Source organism: Amblyomma americanum, chromosome 3, assembly GCF_052857255.1.
Source record: "Amblyomma americanum isolate KBUSLIRL-KWMA chromosome 3, ASM5285725v1, whole genome shotgun sequence".
Lineage (NCBI taxonomy): Eukaryota > Metazoa > Arthropoda > Arachnida > Ixodida > Ixodidae > Amblyomma > Amblyomma americanum.
This window is the reverse complement of record NC_135499.1, coordinates 36,572,779-36,594,175: the sequence shown is the minus strand read 5'-3', so window position 1 is coordinate 36,594,175 and position 21,397 is coordinate 36,572,779. Positions and strand designations below refer to the sequence as shown.

At 46.8% G+C, this 21,397-nt stretch overlaps 1 long non-coding RNA gene across 1 annotated transcript; it reads right to left on the bottom strand.

Annotated features, from left to right (window-relative positions):
• Window positions 1-13,314: 13,314 nt before the first annotated feature.
• LOC144122912 (uncharacterized) lies at window positions 13,315-20,839 on the bottom strand. Its single transcript, XR_013312941.1, has 4 exons — window positions 20,668-20,839; window positions 20,058-20,133; window positions 17,869-17,998; window positions 13,315-13,442 (listed from the first exon to the last, which is right to left on the bottom strand). It is a non-coding gene; the product is annotated as an uncharacterized LOC144122912 (long non-coding RNA).
• Between the last annotated feature and the right edge of the window lie 558 nt (window positions 20,840-21,397).

The window sequence follows — 21,397 nt, the reverse complement described above, 5'->3', positions numbered from 1 at the left end:
CATCAGTTACATACAGGCTGACGATGCAGGCGTTGAAAACAAAAATGCAGTCATGGGTAGAAAGTAATAGAATACTCGGATAACTTCAGAACGGGTTCAGAAGTGGTAGGCGCTTATGTGATTGCCTGTTCGTGCTTACCCAGTGCATAGAAATAGCTAAGGCGGAAAACGGACCTCTGTATTTAGCCTTCCTGGACATAAGCGGTGCATACGACAACGTGAAAAGGGAACTCCCGTGGAACATATTAAAAGGTGAAGGTGTCGATCATGAGGTAATTAATTTTCTACAGGAAATATATCGAGAAAATGAAGCTGAAATAACATGGGAAGGATTTAAGAGTACAACAACTATCAAGGTACACAAAGGATTAAGGAAAGGTTGTCCTCTATCACCGCTGCTGTTCATGCTTTATATGATAAGTATGGAAAGAAGGCTACAAGGAAGCAATCTAGGTTATGATCTGTCATACACTTTAGGCGGAAAGGTTGTTGAGCAACGACTACCGGGTTTAATGTATGCGGACGTTATTGTACTGTTAGCAGATAGCCAAAAAAATTTGCAAACTTTGGTGAATTGCTGTGGAGACGAAGGAGGCAGTCTAGGTTTCAGTTTAGCACAACTAAGTCAGGTGTGATGGTTTTCAACGGCACAACTGATCAGGAGTTTCCAATACAAGGCCATGAAATACCCCTAGTGGCCGAATACAAATATCTCGGGGTGTGGGTAAACAAAGGGCATATGTACACGGAAAAGCACGAGCAGTCTCTCATAACAAAAGGGCGAAGAGATGCCGGGATAATGAAACAGTGCATTGTGGGGGTACACCAGGTATGAAGTCCTCAGAGGTATTTGGAAAGGAATAATGGTGCCGGGGCATACTTTCGGGAATGAGGTTCTATGCTTAAGGGCTGACGTTCAGTCGCGATTAGAAGTAAATCAGAGAACTGTTGGAAGATTAGCACTAGGTGCCCAAGGGAAAACCACAAACGAGGCAGTACAGGGGGATATGGGCAGGGCAACGTTCGAAGCACGGGAATCTCAGCGTAAAGTACTATACGAAGAACGGCTGAGGAAATTGGACGATAACAGGTGGGCAGCTAAGGTATTTAAATACCTGCACATAAAGAGCGTTGACACACAGTGGCGGAAACGAACTAGAAAGCTGGCCAGTAAGTTTGCCAGAGACGAGGAAGGAGAAAGAAAGAGCATTAAACGACAGGTTAAAAACGTCGAAGGTAAAAATTGGATAGATTCAATGAAAAAGCAGCAGAGCGTAGAACTAAATCGATGCTGGAAAAAGGCAGATCAGGAAGGAAACGTTTTATGATAACTAAAGAGGCAGTGCCCTCCTCTTTGAAGATAGGTCAGGGTGTCTTAGAACGCGCAGCTACAAAAAGAGATTTAACGAAGATGTTTACACATGTGTTGTGTGTGGTAAATCTGTAGAAACAATATAACACCTCATTCTAAAATGTGATGGCATCCATCCCGATGTCGATGCAGGTACAGTAACTCTTCCTCAGGTTTTAGGGTTTAGAGATAACAATAGTCATGTAAATAAATCTGCAGTGGAAATTAGCAAAAAGTGATTGGAGGATTGGTGGCTCAAAAGCACAGAGGTGACATAAGTTTTAAAGTGTAGGAATGCGTATTTTATAGAAAATGGCGCATTTTATTGACAACTTACAGCAGAGTTAAACAAAAATAAAGGAAAAAACTGAGCATGGTGGCAACTACCACTGCCCCGTTTCAAAGGGGACGCTCCTACCTTCCATCCATCCATCCGATGCCGCACAAAATGACAACCCCGACCACGACGCGAGCTGCATTCAAAACGACGCCGCACAGAGAAAAGCTTCGACGACACACCCCACCCGCGATTCGCATACGCGACGAAGCCATGACCCGACGCCGAACTGCAATCAAAGAGCCAGGAGATCCTACTTAGAAGTGACTATCGACGGCCGGAAGGTTACCGCTCTTGTCGACACAGGAGCCGATTACTCGGTGATGAATGGAACATTACCCATGAAGAAGAACTTCGCAGCGAACAAAATAGCCTACCTCCTTGTTGTACCTGCTTGTATCCGCGAAGAAGTTCTACAGGCTTCACACGACTAGCCGACAGCTGGACATCTCGGGTTTACTCGCACCCTCCGCCGCATTCAAGACAAGTATTACTGGCCCCGCCTGTCTGCCGATGTCGCACATTATGCGAAAACCTGCCGAGATTGTCAGCGACGAAAGACCCCTTTCACCCGACCAGCAGGATTTCCAACCCCATTGAATCCCACTCAATGCGCATTCAGCAAATCGGCATGGAATTGTTTGGGTCTTTCCCAAAGTCAACGTCTGGAAATAAGTGGATCATTATAGCGACCGACCACCTGACCCGCTACGCCGAGGCGAAACGCCTACCGAACGGAACAGCAGCAGAAGAAGCAATATTTTTCGTGGAGTGCATTCTTCTGCTATACGGCGCCCCCGATGTGCTCATCACGGACAGAGGAACAGAATTCACGGCGGAACTAACGCAAGCCATCCTGCGTTAAGCCAAACCAGCTACCGGATGTCACCACTTCGCGCACTTTTGCGTGTGCTCTCAGATACCCTTAGAGCGTGGGGGGGTAGCGGTCTCGGTCACAAAGGAGATGCCCTCGACTCAGCGTGGCAAGCTCAGCCGGAGACCAGCTACCAAGTGACAAGGGGGTTGGTCGTTTGGTGCCCAGCTTGCGCCGGTGGCATGAAAAAGAATGGGTCGGAGCCAAAGGTTCACAAAAGAAAACAAAGTTTATACAGCGAAGAGACGATACAGAGGATTTCGCAATCACTCGTACGAGCGAACACAAAGTGATTTACAAATACAATGCAACTCGTGGAAAGTAACAGTTGAGAGAGATACGAATTCAACAGAATATTTGCACCTAAAGTGCACTAACACAGAGAGAGACAAGCAAACAAAACACAATTTGTTCACCAGGCACTGCGACAGTCCGACGATCTGAGGTGCACGACGGGGCCTATCCGCAGACTGGCGCACATTGCCTCGCTGGTCCGTGGCTGCTCGAGTGGTGTTTTCCCGGGAGTCGAGCGGGCGCGCTTCTCGGAAGCTTAAACGGCGGCTCGGGCTAACAGACAGTGTTGCAGCCCCTCATTTATAGGCGCAGCCCGCGTCTGCTTGTTCTTCGCGCCAAGGCAGGCGCGCACATACACGCAGTATGAACAGCACAAGCTCCTCCTTCTCGCGCCGGGCGTGCGACCCCATTGGTCGAGCGCGGAAACCGCCTTCCAGTGAGAGAAAAACTTTTATTGAACATTTGCGTAGTTCGGCGGCAGCAGGATCCGCGTCGTCTTCATATCAGGCAATCCCGGATCCCGTCTTCGCAAGGTCGGGCCCTCATTCCAGGGCTCCGCTGAGCCGCGCTGCCTCGTAAGCGTGCTGCACCAGGGTTCTTTGGACCGTGAGCTCGCTGCTGACGAGCCGGCTCTCCCATTGCTCCGCACTTGTGTGTTTGTGTTGGTGGAATTTCATGTTTCGCTCACACTCCCATGTGATGTGGTACAGCGTTGGTACCGCCCCGCACCACGGGCATGTGGCTCTGTATTGTGTCGGAAACATCTTGTTTAGTATGTGTAAATTTGGAAAAATACCCGTCTGCAGTCTGCGCCACCCGGTAGCCTCTTACTTTGTTAGTGCCTTGTGTGGCGGAGGATATTTATACCTTAAGCCCCTGTATAGGGCCAGGTGCTCTGCATACCCCCCGTCGCAGGCTCGGGTGCAAAAGTCGTCCGGTAATCCCGCTCGGAAACTCATCGCTCGAGCATGGCCGTCCGCTCTTTCATTTCCCTTAATACCTGCATGTCCGGGTATCCAAACCAGGCTGTGTATGTGTTTTGTGTCTGAGACACGCGCTTTTCTGAGTATGTTCATGGCTGCGGCACCTATCCTTCCCCTAGTGTAGTTCCTACATGCCTCTTTCGAGTCTGTAAGTATGTTTAGAGATTTGTTTCCCTGGGAGCCGCAAGCGACCGCTAGAGCTATGGCAACCTCCTCGGCTTCTGTTGCGTCCGCAGCCTCTGCCGCTGCACAGGTGATCAGTTCTCCCTGGTGGTCGACTACTACAGCCGCGGCCATGCGCTTCCTATCCATCAGGTACAGCGCCGCGTACGTGAAGACCGTGTTTTCCAGATTGGCTAAGCCTCGCTCGATATACTCGGCTCTTGCTTTCCGTCTTCCTTCGTGCAGGTTCGGATCCATGTTCCTGGGCAGGGGTGCGACCCGAATGGCTTTTCTAATTCCATCCGGGACGTCCCTGTACCTGTCAAGGCGCTCTTGTGTTTCCACCCCTATTCTTTTCAGCAGTTCCCGGCCTGTTGGTGTGCCTCGGAGTCTCGTATACTGTGCCCTGATTTGGGCCTCCCTCAGCTCTTGGAAGGTGTTACTAATCCCTAGCTGGAGTAGTTTCTCGTTCGGTGTGTTCCTAGGTAGATGCAGGGCGGTCTTATATGCCTTCCTTAATATTACATCTATCTGTTCCATGTCGGTTTTGGTTGGTATCTGGTAGGGCAGTGAATAGGTGACTCGGCTGACTATCAGGCTGCTCGCGAGTCTGAGCGTGTCTTCCTCTTTCATGCCGTACCGCCTATGCGAGACTCTGCTGATCATTCTTCCTACCTGCTCTGCTGCTTTACTTATTAGGCTGATGGTGTGGCTGCATTTCCTGCTTCTTTGCAGCCACATACCTAGCACCCTTATCATGTCTTTCTCTGGGATCCTCTGCCCTTCCAGGTAGACTTCCAGCTCCGCTTTAGTGGGATGTCTTCCGACTCTCAGCAGCTCCGATTTCTCGGTTGAGCATCTGAGGCCTCTTTCTCTGGTGTACTTCTCCACGCACGCGGCTGCTTCCTGTAGTCTGTCCTCCTTCTCCCCCAGAGAGCCCTGGGTGACCCATACCGTGACATCGTCGGCATACATCGCGTGGTTTATCCCTGGTATCCTCTCGAGTTGCCGCGCAAGCCCGATCATCGCAACGTTGAATAATATCGGTGAGATGACCGATCCCTGGGGAGTGCCCTTGCATGGTGTGCCGAAAGGGTCGCTTCTAAGGTCTCCAAGCCCGACTGTCGCAGTTCTATCGCTTAAAAAGGCCCTGACATAATTATGGACTCTTCTTCCGCAGTTGGTGTTATTGATTCCCTCCATGATGGCGTTGTGGCTGACGTTGTCGAAGGCCCCCTTTATATCGAGGGCCATGACCACGTTTTCCCCTGCTTTTGGCATCGTGGCTAGAACCTCCTCCTTAAGCTGTATTAGGATGTCTTGGGTGGACAGGTTCGCTCTTATACCGTACATGCTATCCGGGTATAACCTTCCTCCTTCCAGATGTGTTTGAATCCTTTTGGTGATTATCCTCTCGTAGAGCTTACGTAGACATGATGTTAAGGAAATGGGTCTGAGGTTTTCGATCGATAGCTTTTTGCCTGGCTTTGGTATCATAACCACCATTGCGTGCTTCCACTCTGCCGGAACCGTGCCGGATTGCCAAAGCTTATTGAGGTACACCACTAGCTGGTCTATGGCGTTGTCGCTGAGATTCCTGATTAGTGAGTTGCTGATTTTGTCTGCTCCCGTTGCCGCGTTCTTTGTGGCCGCTCTTACCGCCTCGATTACCTCTTCCTTGGTGATAGGCCTGCCCATGTTTAGATTCTCTTCGCCTTTATACTCTTCCTTGTAGCTTTCTATCTGATCCTTCCCGTAGCATTTTATCCTAACTTCCTCTAGCAGCTGTTCCTCGGTTCCATCATATTGATGTACCAGTCTCTGTAGCGACTTGCTGCCTTCGGTTTTGCTTTGGGTTGGGTCCATGAGGGCTCGGAGAATCTGCCACGTCCTAGCCGTGCCTAGCGTGCCATTCAGCGAATTACTGAACTGCTGCCAGCCCTGCCTTGCCAGTTGTACTGCATATTCCTCTGCTTTTTCAGTTATCTCAGCGATTTTCCTTTTAAGCTTTAGGTTTAGCTTCTGCCTTTTCCAGCGCTTGGTAAGCCCTCGTCTTGCTTCCCATAGCCCGATGAGCCTTTTATCTACTTCCGGTGTTTGCTTTGTTCTATCCACAGCTTTCGTGTATCCCTCCTGGACTTGCCGAAGCTTTTGACTCCACTCCTCTAAGGATTCGATTTCGCCCTCTATCTGAGTGCATTGCACCCTGAAAGCGTCCCAATCCGTGATTCGTGCCGTGCCAATATTCCTTTTGACCCCCTCGGCCACCATGCAGGTTCTGACTATGTAGTGGTCGCTACCCAGGTTCTCGAGAAGGTTTTCCCATTCTACCTGCTTGTTGCCTCTTACGAAGGTGAGGTCCGGGCTCGTATCTGGGCTCACGCTGTTGCCTTGTCTGGTTGGCTGGCTCTCGTCGGTTAGGAGGTCGCACCCTGTGCTCTCTGCCGCTAAGCAGATGCCACGCCCCTTCTTGTCATCTCTGGGGTAGCCCCATCTTGGGCTTTTGGCGTTGAAATCGCCTGCTAGTCTCTTCGCCTCCGCAAAGAGCCTGAGGAAGTCGCCATTTGTTTGCCTCGGCGGACTATATAGGTTAACTATTAGGGTGCTTTTGGCTTTCGCTTTCTTCTTGGGAATTATCTCTGTGATTGTGATCTATGTTTGTGTCCTCTATCTGTTTTTGTTCTATGGCCACCACCTTGTTACTAATTAAGGTGGCAATGCGGCTGTCCTCTTGACATGTGTACCCTCTGAGTTTTGGTGTCGTGTTGTTTGTTTCCTGTAGTAAAATAATATCTGGTGTGGTTCCCCTGGAATATATGTACTGCTGCAAGAGGCCTTGCTTGCGTGCGTAGCCTCTGCAGTTGCATTGCTATAGCTCTAATTGTTGATTTCGCTCAGCCATGTTTGGTTAGCGCTACTCATGCTGGGGGTTTCAGTGCTGAACCTGCGCTCGTTAAAGAGCCTATCCCTCGCATCGTTGGTTGTTCTCTGCGTGGTTTGACTCTTAACGTAGTTCATGAAGCTCTGCTCTTGCATAGCTACCTTCTGCTGTGTCTGCTGCATTTCGCTGCGCATTTCACTACGCATCCCCTGCATTTCGTTGCGTATCTCGTTGCGCATCTCCTGTATGAGTTTCATTATTGGGCTGTCCGGCCTTATATCCTGCTGTAATTCTTCCTCAATCTGTGTTGGTGGGGTTGGTGTCCTTATAGGTACAAAACCTGCCCTGATTTCTTGTTTCTCCCTAATTATCTCTTGTAGCTGTATTCTTAGTTGCCTCATCTCTTCGCGGCACTGTTCCAATTCGCGCTTAAGACTGGCGTTTTCCTCTGATAGTTTTTGGATTTGTGTGTTTTTTGTTCCGTTTATGTTAGAGTGCGGAGCATATAGCGATTTGGGAGGGCCGTCCCGCCAGCTCACCTGCGAGTTGCCGCCGTTCTTCTTCTTCTGCTGCTGTTGTTGTTGCTGCTTGGGTTGTCTTTGTTGTTGCTGCTGCTGCTGCTTGCTTCCGTTGTCCAGCGGTGGAAAGGACTCGTCTTGTCCGCTCCCCTGGTTTTGATTCCAGGGTCTGCCGCAGCTGCGACTCCGCGACTTGCTTCTGTCCGGGTCTCTGATTTCGTCCCCGAACCATCGCGGTTTCCCTCCTCTGCTGCGGCTTCTGCTGCGCCGACCTTGCTGCTGCTGAGGTCCCCAGCGTAGCTCGCTCGCTGGCTTAAGGCGCTGCTTGCAGTCCTTCGAGCCGGCTGCGTGCTCTCCGCCGCAATGCATGCACTTGGGTGTACACTGGTGTGCCTCCACCGGGTTCTGGCATCCGCACTGCCTACAGGTCTTGGTTTGTGGGCTTGGACAGACGTCCATCCGATGTCCTTGCTGACCGCAGTTGTAGCAGACTTGTCTCGTTGGTTTGTTTGCGTAGCACCACATCTCTCCTCCATGGTAGATCACTTGCTTGGGTAGAAAAGTGCCTTCGAAGGTGATGACGGCCGTGCTCGAGCTTCCAAGCATCCTGGCCGCCAGGATCTTCACCCCCTGCCTGCGTAGTCTGAGGTTGTCCTTGAGCTCATCCGGTGTAGTTCCTGGGTCCACCCCGTGGATGACTCCCTTCACCGTGTCCTCCGGTGCCGGCACGTGGGCGTTGACTGCGTAGGTTTTATCGCCAAATTTTAGCTGCGTGATATTTCTGATTTTCCTGGCTACTATATCGTCGCCAGTGCTGATGATTATTATGTTAGAACCATTTCGTAGTCTTACGATGAAGTCTCCTGTCTTGCATTCGTGCCCGGTAGCCTCCGCTGCAGCCTTTGCCACTTGGTGTGTTTGCAAATCCTTGACTGTGAGTCCTCTCGGTCGGAGAACTACTTTTAAGTCGTACTTCGGGAGCGGCGGCAGTCTCCTCCTCTCGCCTCCTCCTTTCTCTGCTTCTTTCTGCGCAGCTGGTGCTCCCCTTGTAGTTTGCATTCCTTCCGAGAGAGGCTCCGGGGTCATCTTCCCCGGGGTTCCTTGCATCTCCATTCTTTGTTGCTTTCTCCGAACCTTCGGTCCTACGACTATCCAATCCAGTTCCATATCCTTGTTTTCGGAAACTTGCGTCTTTCTTCCTACTGGGTCGCTGCTGTTATGCGTCGGTCTCGTCGCTCTCACGGAGCCCCCCGACTCTGCCGCCCGGGGTTCTCTTCGGTCGTGTCTTGGAAGTCTTCGTCTATATTTTCTGGCATTTCTGGTATAAAGCTATTCAAGCCTGTCATTGTGGGCTGTCTGTCGCTAGGGGTGTTCATCTGGGACTTCTCTCCGGTCTTCGCCCCCCTCTCGTTGAGGCCGGGGAGGCCGCGGAGCCCCGTACTCGTGTTAGGCCTAGCTAGGCCTACTGTCGCGCCGACCCCGTGGGAAGTTCAAGGACCGATAAAAATCGAAATGTCGGACCCACCAGCTCGTATCTTGGGTCCTCGTGGTCCTCTTCGTTATCAGCGTCGATTCCACCCCAAAAGAAGGCAGTCCAAAGGGTTTAGGCGGGTCAAAATACCCGAAAAACACGGATCTCATATGCCACGCGTCCGCACCTGTCGGCGTTCGCCGACCAACTCAACCGCCTTCCAGAAAAATCTAGGACATTCTCGCCACGCGGAGTCATCGGCGCAAGAGCGAAGGGTAGAGGGTATCACTTTAGTGCGGTCAAGGTCATGCCCTCTCCGTCGACGAGAGTAGAAAATACTCAGACATTCTAAAGAAATCGACGCCGCGCGTGGCTATGTTAACTTTGGCGCCGCGCCGGCGAGCTGAGGGGAAAGGTAAGCACACGCAGTTACGAACCCCTCCGGGGTTCCTTCCCCGCTGTTTTTTTTTTGGTTTTATTTTACAGCGCGCGGGTGGAATTGCTTACGCGCAGCGCCGTCTTTATCGAACATGCGCCGAATTTTGTGACACCGGAGGACAACTGCATGCCTTCCGCAGACTAACAGGCTTACCGAGCGCCTGAACAAAACCATCGCCGATATGCTCGCCATGTATGTCGATGGCGAACACAAGACCTGGGACGCCATCCTGCCTTACATCGTCTTCGCGTATACAATACCGCAGTGCAGGAGACCACCCAGATGACGCCTTTTAGGCTCGTCCATGGCAGGAGGGCAACGACCACGCTAGACGCCATGCTGCCCAACGTTACCGAAGAAGAGAACGTCGACGTCGCTGCCTACCTTCAACGTGCAGGAAACATGGCTAACTTCAAATTTCCATTCTTATCTCAAGAATTACGGTCCGTTCGGCTTGACCGGTCATCACGAGGGGGAGGGTTGTTAGTGCTCATCTCTACAAAGTTTTGCCACAGGGCATGCATTTCTTTCCAATATGCTTACAATGAATGTGAAATCCTTGCGGTTGACCTCAGGGTCCCAGGTCAACAGCCCTTTACGGTAGCTAATGCATATTTCCCGTCTGGTGTGCGTGACACCCGGCCCCTTGACTCACTCATGTCTTGTAGCCGATCTCAGGTTCTATTACTTGGAGACTTCAATTCGCACCATTAGACGTGGGGGTCTAAAAAAAACAGACAGCTTTGGTTCTTGACTATTTGATTGGGCTTCTGACAACAACTTGATTTCTAACTATTCCGGATTGCCTACGTTTGTTCGGAGCCAATGCCGCTCTGCCTTGGATTTAACTTTTTCCTCCCAAGGAGTGTCTGCCATGTCTTGGGCGCCTGTTGACTGTGCAACAAACAGTGATCATCTACCGATTAGTTTCAAATTTGCGTGTAAATTAACTTTTCCTGAGCGACATCTGCGCACGTTAATAAATTACAGTTGCTTTAAAGACACGCTAAAATCAGCCCTCCAAATCACTTCAGGCCCTTGCGCTCAGACAAGTGCCGAAAGCAAGGCTGCACATCTATGTTCAGTACTGGACCATGCAAGGCAAAAGTCTGAATTTTTGGTTAAGGGAACCAAGGGCGCAATCGCGAACAATTGGTAGAATGATGAGCGCGCGCGTGCATATAGACGACGGAAAGCAGCTTGGAAGAAACTTCTCATCAATCAATGCCCCCAAAAATTAGTTGGATTATAAGCATGTTGCAGTAACATTTAAGCGCACCGTCGCCCGTGCAAAGGAGGAGTATAATACAAATCATTACTATTTTCTTTCACAATCATGAAATAAACGAGCTTTGTTTAATTTCATGAGGTGCAACAAGGTGATTCCACCGGCTGCCAACATTGAGTCCCTCGTTCAGTCCCCTGCTGACATCGCAAAGGCCTTAGAGGATATTGCGTCTGGCTTAGAGCTTCGCTTTACATCTGCCTTACCTTCTCCTACTATATTTACATGCACCTGAAGTGATTTCACTGAGGTCTCTAAGCCTGAGCTGTCGCAAATTGTTCTGCACTTATCCCCAGCGGCTCCTGGCCCCGATAAGGTCACTTCATCTATGATCAAAATTTTGTTCAATGAATTTTCTGCAGACCTGTTGGCTCTATTTAACCATTCTATTAAAGGTCCTTGGATACCGCATGAGTGGCGTCTTGCTGAAATAGTTTTACTGCTTAAAACGCAAGGGGAGGGCTTAACTTTATACAATATACGCCCCATTTCCTTAACATCGAACCTAGTGAAATTGGTGGAAAGTGTCCTTCTGAGCCGTGTCATGTCATTCATTTCAGAAAATGCTATATTGAATCCATGTAAAATTGGTTTCAGGCCGGGTTGTTCAATTTGGTGTGCTCATACTGACCTAGAGAGTCGTATTAAATTAGCTCGCAATAGAAAACAGTTTGCTGCGCTTGTCACCTTGGATGTCACTAAAGCATACGACAGCCTTCAGCACTCGACTCTATTACTAAGATTACAGCAACTCAACTTCCCAAGCTATTTTGTAGCCTGGATTTCTGCTTTTTTGGAAAAGAGAATTTTACTGCTGCCAAAATGGTGTTTCCTCAAGGAGATTTCCACAGACAAGAGGTGTACCGCAAGGATCAGTTCTCTCACCTGTTCTTTTTAACATTGTTCTAAGCTCAATTCCATGCATTCAAAATGTGAAAACTTATGTGTACGCCTACGATATTGCATTTTTGCATAAGCAGGTGACATTCACACTCTTGGTCGAACCTTGCAAAATCACCTCAATGTTCTTGACAACTGGTTAGGAAGAATTCATCTGTTCCTTAATGTGAAGAAATGCGCATTGTTAGTATTTCCAGTTTCTGTTCCTGTAAATATCTGCCTGGTCTATAGAAATAACATAATACCTCAAGTTCAGACGGTGAAGTATCTCGGAGTAATATACGACTCTACTCTTTCCTGGCGGCCACACATTGAGCAACTTTCTGCAAAAGGAGTGCGGGCCATTGGCATCCTGCGTAGGCTTTGTAGTGATAGATCAGGCGTGAGAAGGCTTACACTTCTGATGATTTATAAAATGTACGTCCGCCCAATTTTGGAGTTCGGGTGTTTTTTATTCTCAGGAGCTCCTGCCTATAAACTTCACCCTCTTATGCTGTTGGAGCGTGAGGCGTTGCGCCTTTGCCTGGGGCTTCCAAAATATGTCGCCAATGCTGTTCTGCACCTTGAGGCGCGAATTCCATCGTTATGAGCTTGGTTTCGCCTTTTAACAGTTCAAACATTTTTAAAATTGTGCGACTCACCTCTTCACGCTTCCATTATAATATTTCTTAGTCAACCTTCCGCCTTTTTTAGTGCTGCCTGGTCTCGTTTTCATACCCCGCAGATATGTTACGTGCAGTCCCTCCTTGATCCCATAAATATTCATTTCACATATGTCCGCCAATTGTATAACAACTGATCATCTGTCCAGATTGAATTCGATGACATTTTCCCATCGAATGCAAAGCTGCAGCCATTCCCGCTTCTTCAGGGTCTGTTGCAGGACCACCTAAGGTCCTTTCCCTCTCATGTTCTTATTCCTACCGATGCCTCGCAGGATCGCGAGAAGGCAGGTGTGGGAATTTTTTCGCCTTCACTGGATTGGTCTTTTTCTCTCAGTCTTCCTGACTTCACTCCCATTTTTCTGGCTGAATTATTAGCAGTAATCTTAGCCTTACGAAAATTAGAAACTACCGTTTCCCAGGTTGTGGTTATGACAGACTCTCTGTCCATTTGCTCTTCCTTATCCTCACCCACTGAGTCTCGGGCATTACGCCTCTTTAAGTTCCTGATTCCGCTCCATCTAAATTCGGTAAGGTTGCTTTGGGTACCAGGTCACATGGGTTTTCACTTAAATGAGGTTGCAGATTCCTTAGCAAGAGCCTCTCTCTGCGGCCCAATTGTTGCTGTCCTGCCAACGTGTGCATACCCAGTCAAAACGCACTACAGGATTCTAAGACAGAAAATTTCTGTAGTCTGTAGTCTTGTCGTATTTTGGGCATGTCTTGTGTAGTCTGTCTTGTCTTCTGTAGTCTGTCTTGTCTTTTGTAGTCCTGTCTTCTGTAGTCTGTCTTGTCTTTTATAGTCTGTCTTCTGTAGTTTGTCCTCTCTTTTGTAGTCTGTCTTGACTTCTGTAGTCTGTCTTGTCTTTGTAGTCTGTCTTGTCTTCTGCAGTCCGTCTTGTCTTCTGTAGTCTGTCTTGTCTTCTGTAGTCTGTCTTATCTTCTGTACTTTGCCTTGTCTTCAGTAGTGTGTCTTGTGTAGTGCTCGTACACTGTGTAACAGTCGTTACTGTCACCTGTCAATTAACACAGGATTTGTGTTCTGTAGTAGGCTATGCACAAAAATGCACAGCTTGTTAATGGTTGCCTGTCAATTAACACAAGCTTTGTGCATTCCAGAGTAATTCGTGCACAAAACCACTAGAATTGAAATGAAAATGATCAATATTTATTTACTGTTTCGTGCTTTTTTTCGAGCTTGCTGATGCATGCTGTCCAGCGTTGTCCTGGCCGCAGGTTCCTAGATACATCGCCCATGAGCCAAGAAAAATGGTTTTTGTCTTGGCTGAAAAAAACAAAAAATAGAGATCACCGCAGCTACCTGCGCAAAAAAAAAATGTGAAAGCGTTGATGCTTCCTCGACACTGGTCGCCTTTCAAATTTGGCGCCATGGTTGTTTTCTCGTTGACTTGATTGGTTATCAATTAACTCTTATTTTACCCTCATTTCATCCCAGCAACGATTTAGAGTTTTCAAATTTTCCTCCACGGATCGTTCCTGCCCACTCACTGAATACCCGCCTAGTCTAATCACGCGTTCATTGCCTTTCGCTTCTCAATAATTACCTAATTGCCTCTGATTTATCATTATTTTTCCTATCTCCTGGTTAAGTATAGGACACTAATCACTGGTCATGTGATTGCTCATTTCGAGTTTTCAAACTTGGCGCCAAGCTTTGGCTTTGTCCATACTTCCAGTTTTTCAAACTTGGCACTATGCTGTAGCTCCACCTACTTTCAGCGTTTTCAAATTTCGCGGCACTTTTTCCCTGGCCCAACCACTTTTTGGACATTTTTGGCTGTAAATAATTATCCGATTATGAAATTTCCTTTTCGAGCAGCATCCTCACATCATCCTCTGCCAATTACACAACCAATCGTATGACGCTATCTCTTCTGAGTTGCCCACAACTGCTGCGGACACGATCCCCGGCAACATAGCCTAGTAAACTTCTCACTTTATTCAAAATGTTGTAATACTGAACAAGGCTTATGACTGGCCGAGTTGGTACTGACTCACCTTAAAATCAGTCAGAACGCACAAGACATGAGCTCAAGAGGCGGGACTAACAAAAATTTAATTGAAGATTTTGATTATTTGATTTGTGAGGGTTTAACGTCCCAAAGCGACTCGGGCTATGAGGGACGCCGTAGTGGAGGGCTCCAGAAATTTCGACCACCTGGGGTTCATTAGCGTGCACTGACAACGCACAGTACACGGGCCTCTAAAATTTTGCCTCCATTGAAATTTGACTGGTGCGGCCAGGATAGAACCTGCGTCTTTTGGAACAGCAGCCGAGCGCCATAACCACTGAGCCACTGCGGCGGCATCATTGAAGGAAAGCCGCAAAAGGAGACCCGCGAAGAGATACAAGCGCACAATAACCCAAAGCAGTGAAAGGTCGAAGTGCAATCAAAGGTCACTGGCATACTAATGAATCATCTAAAAAAGCAAATTCCTTACGGTGAAGGTTTTCCGATGGCTTAGCCACACGTGTCCTTAGCCTTACCGATGTAGTAAGCCTCAACTATCTACCGACAGATTTATCCCTTCCATAAACCACTGATGTGTCGTGGAAATTAGGCGTGCAAAGAGACATGTCATCCTCAGATTTGCATTCACAAGATTGAGCATACAGTGCCAGATTAGAATCTGCCTTCCCCCTATAGAGTGAAAGTGCTCAGTCAAGTGCAAATTCAAATATCTGCCTGTCTGCCCATATTAGTTGCAGCCATAAGGCAGTGGAACGCAATAAACTCCATTACTTTTGCAAGTGGTGAACCTTTTTTTGTGACACTGTCCATTGTGGACAAGTACCCAGTTTTATCAAGCCTTTTTAATGGCGGCGCAAAGGCCTCCTGTCTTGCACTTCGCTGTTAAGACAACAGCAACATTACGCTTTCCCGCGACTTTCTTGAGACTGTGAAGTACTGTGGAGGTAAGGTGTATCAGCATCATCGGAGTACATATGTGCTCCTTACCCTCGAGCGAGTGAAAGCATACTATGACAGAATGTTGAGATGGGCAAGTGGGAACCCAGCTGCTTGGAAACCTGCTACAAGAATGCGTCCTCAGCAGTGATGGCATGACTTATCTAAAGCTGATGGCATGCACACGATTGCACACCCATCAAGTGTTTCCATCTTTACTGACCTTAACCAGCGACAAATACACCTCTTCACCATCCTTCCCCAACAACGAGTTGTCCGACTCGTAGCTAAAAAGATCCTTCCCCGATCTTTAGCTGTAGCCCCGACAAACATATTCGTCCACAAAGCGCAAGTCTGCATCAAGAAACTGCTAACGGTTCTGCTTAGACAATTCTGATGTAAAAGACAGGCCTTGACCGCATGCCTTAAAGACTCCTAAAACATCTTGTGCCAACTTATCTGAGCTTTCTATGTCCAGAAAAATTACAGTCATGAACACAACGAAATGCTACTATGCCAAGGTCTTCCAAACAGGGCTCTAATGCCTTATTGACTTTAGACAAAAAATGTTGCTGAGCAAAGGTACGACCTGCGTGTAAATACCGCCCTGCCAACTGACAAATGCGGATTTGCAGTAAAAGGACAACAGCCCCAAGAAGCCAGCAACCGAAATCGCTCAATCATCTGTAAAAGCATGTTCATTGTTCACTGATGCAGTTTGCACATACCTCAGAGGTCTATCATGTGACAATGAATAGTGCAAGCCCTCCATGTCGATGCTCACTGCAGAGCACCTGCCCAGGTTGCTGTCCACAAGAAACTAGAACTCCACAGAACTCCACTTTTGTGAGTTGGCAAGGTGGTATTTACATCAGAAATCAGGCATATGCAGAGGGTCCCAGGTTGCACTGTTCCTCCGCGACATTCTTCTGTCCAGAGTCGATACCGCATCAAAGCCCTGTTTGGAAGGCCTCGGCATAGTAGCATTTCGTTATGTTGATAGCTACCTAATTTTTTTGCACAAGGAAGGCGCAGATAAGTTGACACAAGAGGTTTTAGAAATCTTTAGGCATGTGGTCAAAGCCTATCTTTTAGGTCTGAATTTCACTAAGCATAACCGTTTGTAGCTTCTTGACTTAGACCTGCGCTTTGCGGACGACCACATATGTTGGCGCCAAAGCCCAAGATCAGGAAGCCTCTTAGCTACGAGTTGAACCACTCGAGGCTGGTGAAGGACAGGTTGGCAATCACATGCATCACGACTGCTTTATGGAAGTCATGCCATCACAGTGTTTAGAATGCATTCTCGGAGCAGGTTTCCAAGCCAATGGCACCTGGGTTCCCATTTGCCCATCTTGCGCACCTGTCAGAGTGTGTTTTTACTCTCTCGAGGGAACGGAACACAGTTCACATGATGCTGATGTAGTTGAGCAGCACAAAAAGACGGGCTCTATACCTTACCTCCACGCCATTTCGCACCATCCCAAGAAAGTTGCACCAAAGTATGATGTTGCTGTTGTCTTGACCGCTAAAAGTAAGGTAGGAGCCCTTTGCTTCTTCGTTCAAACTAGGCTTGATACAACTACGGGTAATTGTCCGCTATGCACAGTGGCAGATAAAAAATGTTCACCACTTGCAAAAGTAAACCGGTTTTTTGCATTCCACTGCCTCGTAGCTGAAACTACTATGGGCAGACAAGCATATATCTGAATGTGCGCCTGACTGAGAGCACTTTCACTGTATAGAGAGGAAGGCGAATTTTCACCTGACACTGCACGTTCAATCTCGTGAATGCAATCGGAGGACGACCTTTCTCTTTGCACGCCTGATTTCTGCAGCTCATCAGTGGTTTAGGGAAGTGATAAATCTGTCCTGATATAGTTGAGGCTTACTACATCAGTAAGGCTAAAAACAAGTGCCTGGCTAAACCGTCGGTGAACCTTCACTGTAAGGAATTAGTTTTTTAGATGGTTTACTAGTACGTCAGTGCCTTTCGGTTATTTTTTGCCCTCTCACTGCTTTGGGGTCTTGCGTGCTTGAATCTCTTTGCAGGTCTTCTTTTGCCACTTTCGTTCAATAAAATTTCAGTAGTTAGACCAGCCTCATCTTGTGCTCATCCCTTCTCCTGTTTTGTGTCTTCCGGCTGGTTTTAAGATCTAATACTGAATGCCGAAAGAAAGCCATTTTAGAGTCAAGTGCACTTATAATGGCCACAGATATAATGAATGTTCATTTATTACAAAAAATAGTGCTTACTTCATTAATTTATGCATGAAGTATATGACACTGCATCAAAATAAAAAATGACTAAGCCTCTAACCCTCATGGCCAAACTGCAGTTACAGCAAACAAAAGGACACCATAAAACTGCCCCACATGCAAAAGCTTGCACTACAGGCCAATGCAGAAATAAGATCAGATTACTTCCCAAACTGCATGACACTGCCACGCAAAGTAAAGATTGTGACAGGCAATAAAGGAGCAACAAAAAGCAAACTGTAGGTAGCAGCCAATCTCATGCAGACAAGCTACAAGGTCAGGCCAACATAGATGTGGAAGAAATTTGAAAAAAAAAGCCACAACAAGCACATAATAATTTTTAAGGTTTTCACAGCCCTTTAAATGGCAAATACTTTCCTGAAAAAACATAACAGAAGCGGCAATTTTTTTTTCGGCAATCAATTTTTTTCATGTATTTCATTATTTTTGAAGCATGGGCGGGCATAGAGTAGTCAGATTGTGCATGCGTTCCTAAGCAATGCCATGCCAAAAACTACTTACAGAAAAAGCTTGCCTTACTGAGTGAATACCACTGGCCATCCATTAATTTTCCAGCCTGCTCCAGGTCCCTGGCAAAAATCACACGCAACTTGGTGGCTTGCACAACTTCCATGCAACTCTTGGTCTTTAGCTAGAAAAAAATTGAGGAATCAGTGAGATATAAAATTTTACATGCATTGCTTTATTTCAATGAGCGACTAAGAAAGAAACAGTGGTTTCTGTGAGCGCAACTATTTTTTCACACTAGCTTTCTACAGTAAACCATGTTTATCGCGACCTAATTCACACTGACTTGCTGCACGGCCCCAGCCCTACTGTGTATAGCTCTATGGTTTCAAATGTTTGTTAGTCTGAGCCCTTGGGCTTGCACTCGTTAATGCAGAAAACCTCGGAAAGGGCAACCAGAGCTTCGAGCTTTAAGCCATAGGTATTCAGAAGCTCAGTGGTCTGTGGGAGAACTTTTGGCTGGGTGACACAGTAGCCAATGCTTCTCCAGCTACTTTCACTCCATTGCAAAAAACTCGCACAGCAGAGACCTGTCCTCCATTTTGCATTGCAGAAACAATCACTGAAATTCAAAGCACTCATACTAAATGCACACCTACCTTCCAACACAGCTTCATAATAATGGGTATAATTATTGGAATGAAATACCAGTCAGTACATGTAGTTTTCAGTTTATCCAAAAATTATAAGCAACCGACAAACAATAAACATTAAAAGAGAAATAAAATAACCAGAATTGTTTAAAAAATCTGTCAGAAGAATTATGTGACATCCACTACACTCCAGCAGTTCTTCGGTTTGTGCACCTTCAAACCACACTTTCTTACAGGCACATTTGCACAGAAATTGGGTTGAACCTGATCTTTAAGAATCTTTTTTGGTGCAGCAGTAGGAAGAAACCAGGTTTTACCCAAAAACGAAGCACCCTACACATTGCATCACAAGCCCAGATGGTGCACTTGAGTCGCCTCTTATGCTTATGCAAGAAACAGGAACAGAGATATCTTGACTAAATCAAAAAAAGAGGAAGTGCAGTGCATGTGTAATGCAGAGAAGATATAAGCACTACCACACTAAAACACTGGGAGGATTCCAAGAGTAGGTGAATGCATGAATGGGTGGCAATCAGGGGGCTAAATGAGATTAGGAAATTTGAGGAAAAAGGGTGGTAGCATGTGGCACAGGAGACAGTTACCTAAAATGAACTAGATAACCATTGTTCTGCACTAATTTTAACAGCACATTCACACGACAAACAAAATCACTAACTCCAGGAACAGACTGAGCATCATGCAACTCAATGTCAATCACCATTGCAAATGGCACCAGCACCGCAGACTGCACATGAGGAAAAGTAGACATATTTTTGCTCTCAACTTTGAGCAGCAGTCAGCTGCGCTTTTAGGAGCAAAGCTCTAAAGTACGGCAACATTGGCACTTTGTTTTACTGACATGAGGGTGCTTGTGAGCGTGCAAGTCCCATGTTTGTTTTGCACCAAATGTGTTAATTGCGAGGTATGTTTAACTAAAGAGGGGCATCTAACATGGGCATCAGCTCTTCATTACTTCCCTTCTATATCCCTCCCTTATATCACGGTTCAAGTGTCCACCAAAATGTGAGACAGTTACTGTTACATTTCCTTGAATTTTCCTTCAACCAATTTTAAATTTTTCAAGTATACAGCTTTAAGAAGGTAGAGGTACAAACTGTGCAGTATAACCATATGCTATGGCAATAAACCCGCAATAAATCTGTGCTGACAGCAGCTTGCCCAGTGCATTGCAAGGATGCTATACCATACAAGGATTGGTGTCATCGTGCAATGTTACATTACTGACTGACAATTTGGTCTCTGTGTCAGAAATACTGGTAAACCATCATTGTAGAGCACAATGTTTTTCAAGGGATAAATGAACATATAGGTCCTTTTCGACGACACATATGCATACCAGGCAACAGGTGTGCAATGTCAAAGCACGTTTATGTTAACAGCAGCTGCGTCAAGAGCTACATCAGCGACTATATTTTGTACAAGTCTACAGTTCCGGTAATTATAAGCTGAGGTACTGCTGTGAAGTGCATGTAGTGTTTCATGCATTTCTAAACCCAGCTGCAAGCCTATATTGAAAATATTTTTCTAAATAGGCAGCTAAGATATGCATCACTGAAAAAGAATAACTACCATGAACGGATCAGGAGGGATGACACAGCCGAAGGCAGGAAGCACGCATGGCCCAATAGATGCTGGCCGCTGGCAACTGCAAATAAATACATCCAGAGCAACAGCTTTCAGTGGCTGTAGCCATGTCATGAATGACAAGAGAGTAAATCGTCTACTGCTTTAAAAACTAAACTTAGACGTAATATAAGTAAATAAAAAACCAATGAGCTAGCCCATGACAAAACAAATGAACAGATTTTATGTAATGCACCCATATACATTCTTTGAGAAGAGTCACAATGACTGTTATAACCACCCTGAAAGATGAGCTGGCTGAAATACCGCACACCAATTTGAATATAGGATGTGCAGGTTTTCATTAATTCCTATCATGGTGCCTTGCACCACTGTCTAGGTATTAAATTTAAAGTTGCAACCAGTCTGCCTTGGTTAAATGAGAAGAGAGAATGGAAAAAAGCATGCCTTCACTAGCAAGAAGCTTGATATTTCACAGCACAGCTTGGCTTCATAGAAAAATTGCTGGCGCATTTAACAAATCTGCATAAAATAAAAAGCTGCACAAATTTGTCGACTGGCAATGCAAGTAAAGGCAAGAGAAACAAAAAAATACCAAAGAACACTCGTGAGTGCGGCGAAGGGAGGTCTGTGGGTAGGATCCCGTGCCTGGGAAGAGTTCCGAGCTCGGAGAATCGCCGGCACCACAGCTGATGGCACGCAACCAAGAATAAATAACAAAGCGAAAATAAGTAACAAAAAAACCATCGACAATGGCGAACGACTTGAATGCGGACCACAAAAGCGAGGGATATAGCAAAAAGGTAGAAATCCTAAATAATTGTGCAGTTGCATATCCGACAGCTCGCAGTGCTCAGAAGGAGAGGTAGCATCAACGTTTACAGCTCAGGAGACGCAAGATTGATCTAACTTTGACATAACACTGCTTCAAATCCTGTTCCACTGGGGAAGCACAGACAAGTTTACAAATGACAAGGCGATGAATATGAACTAGCCTTTCGCATGCGATCACTGTCTCAAAATTTAGTATGACGCATATTAAGGCACAAGCACTAATCCGATGAGTACTAACCCTGAGCAAAATATTGCGGTGTCTGATCGCAGCTGGCCTAGCGCGAGCGCTCCGCCGCGCGGCACTTCTCGCTCATCGTCTTCTACGCAGTGCAAATCCATGCTTTTGCACCGAGTGTCGAAGCGCTAGCAAGCGAAAGCGTAATTCTGTTGTGATATCTGGTTCCATTTTTATTTACCACGGCACGCGAGTAATAAATGCACATAAAGACAATGAGAACAACACTTGTCATGCAGGATATACCCCCTGCTTT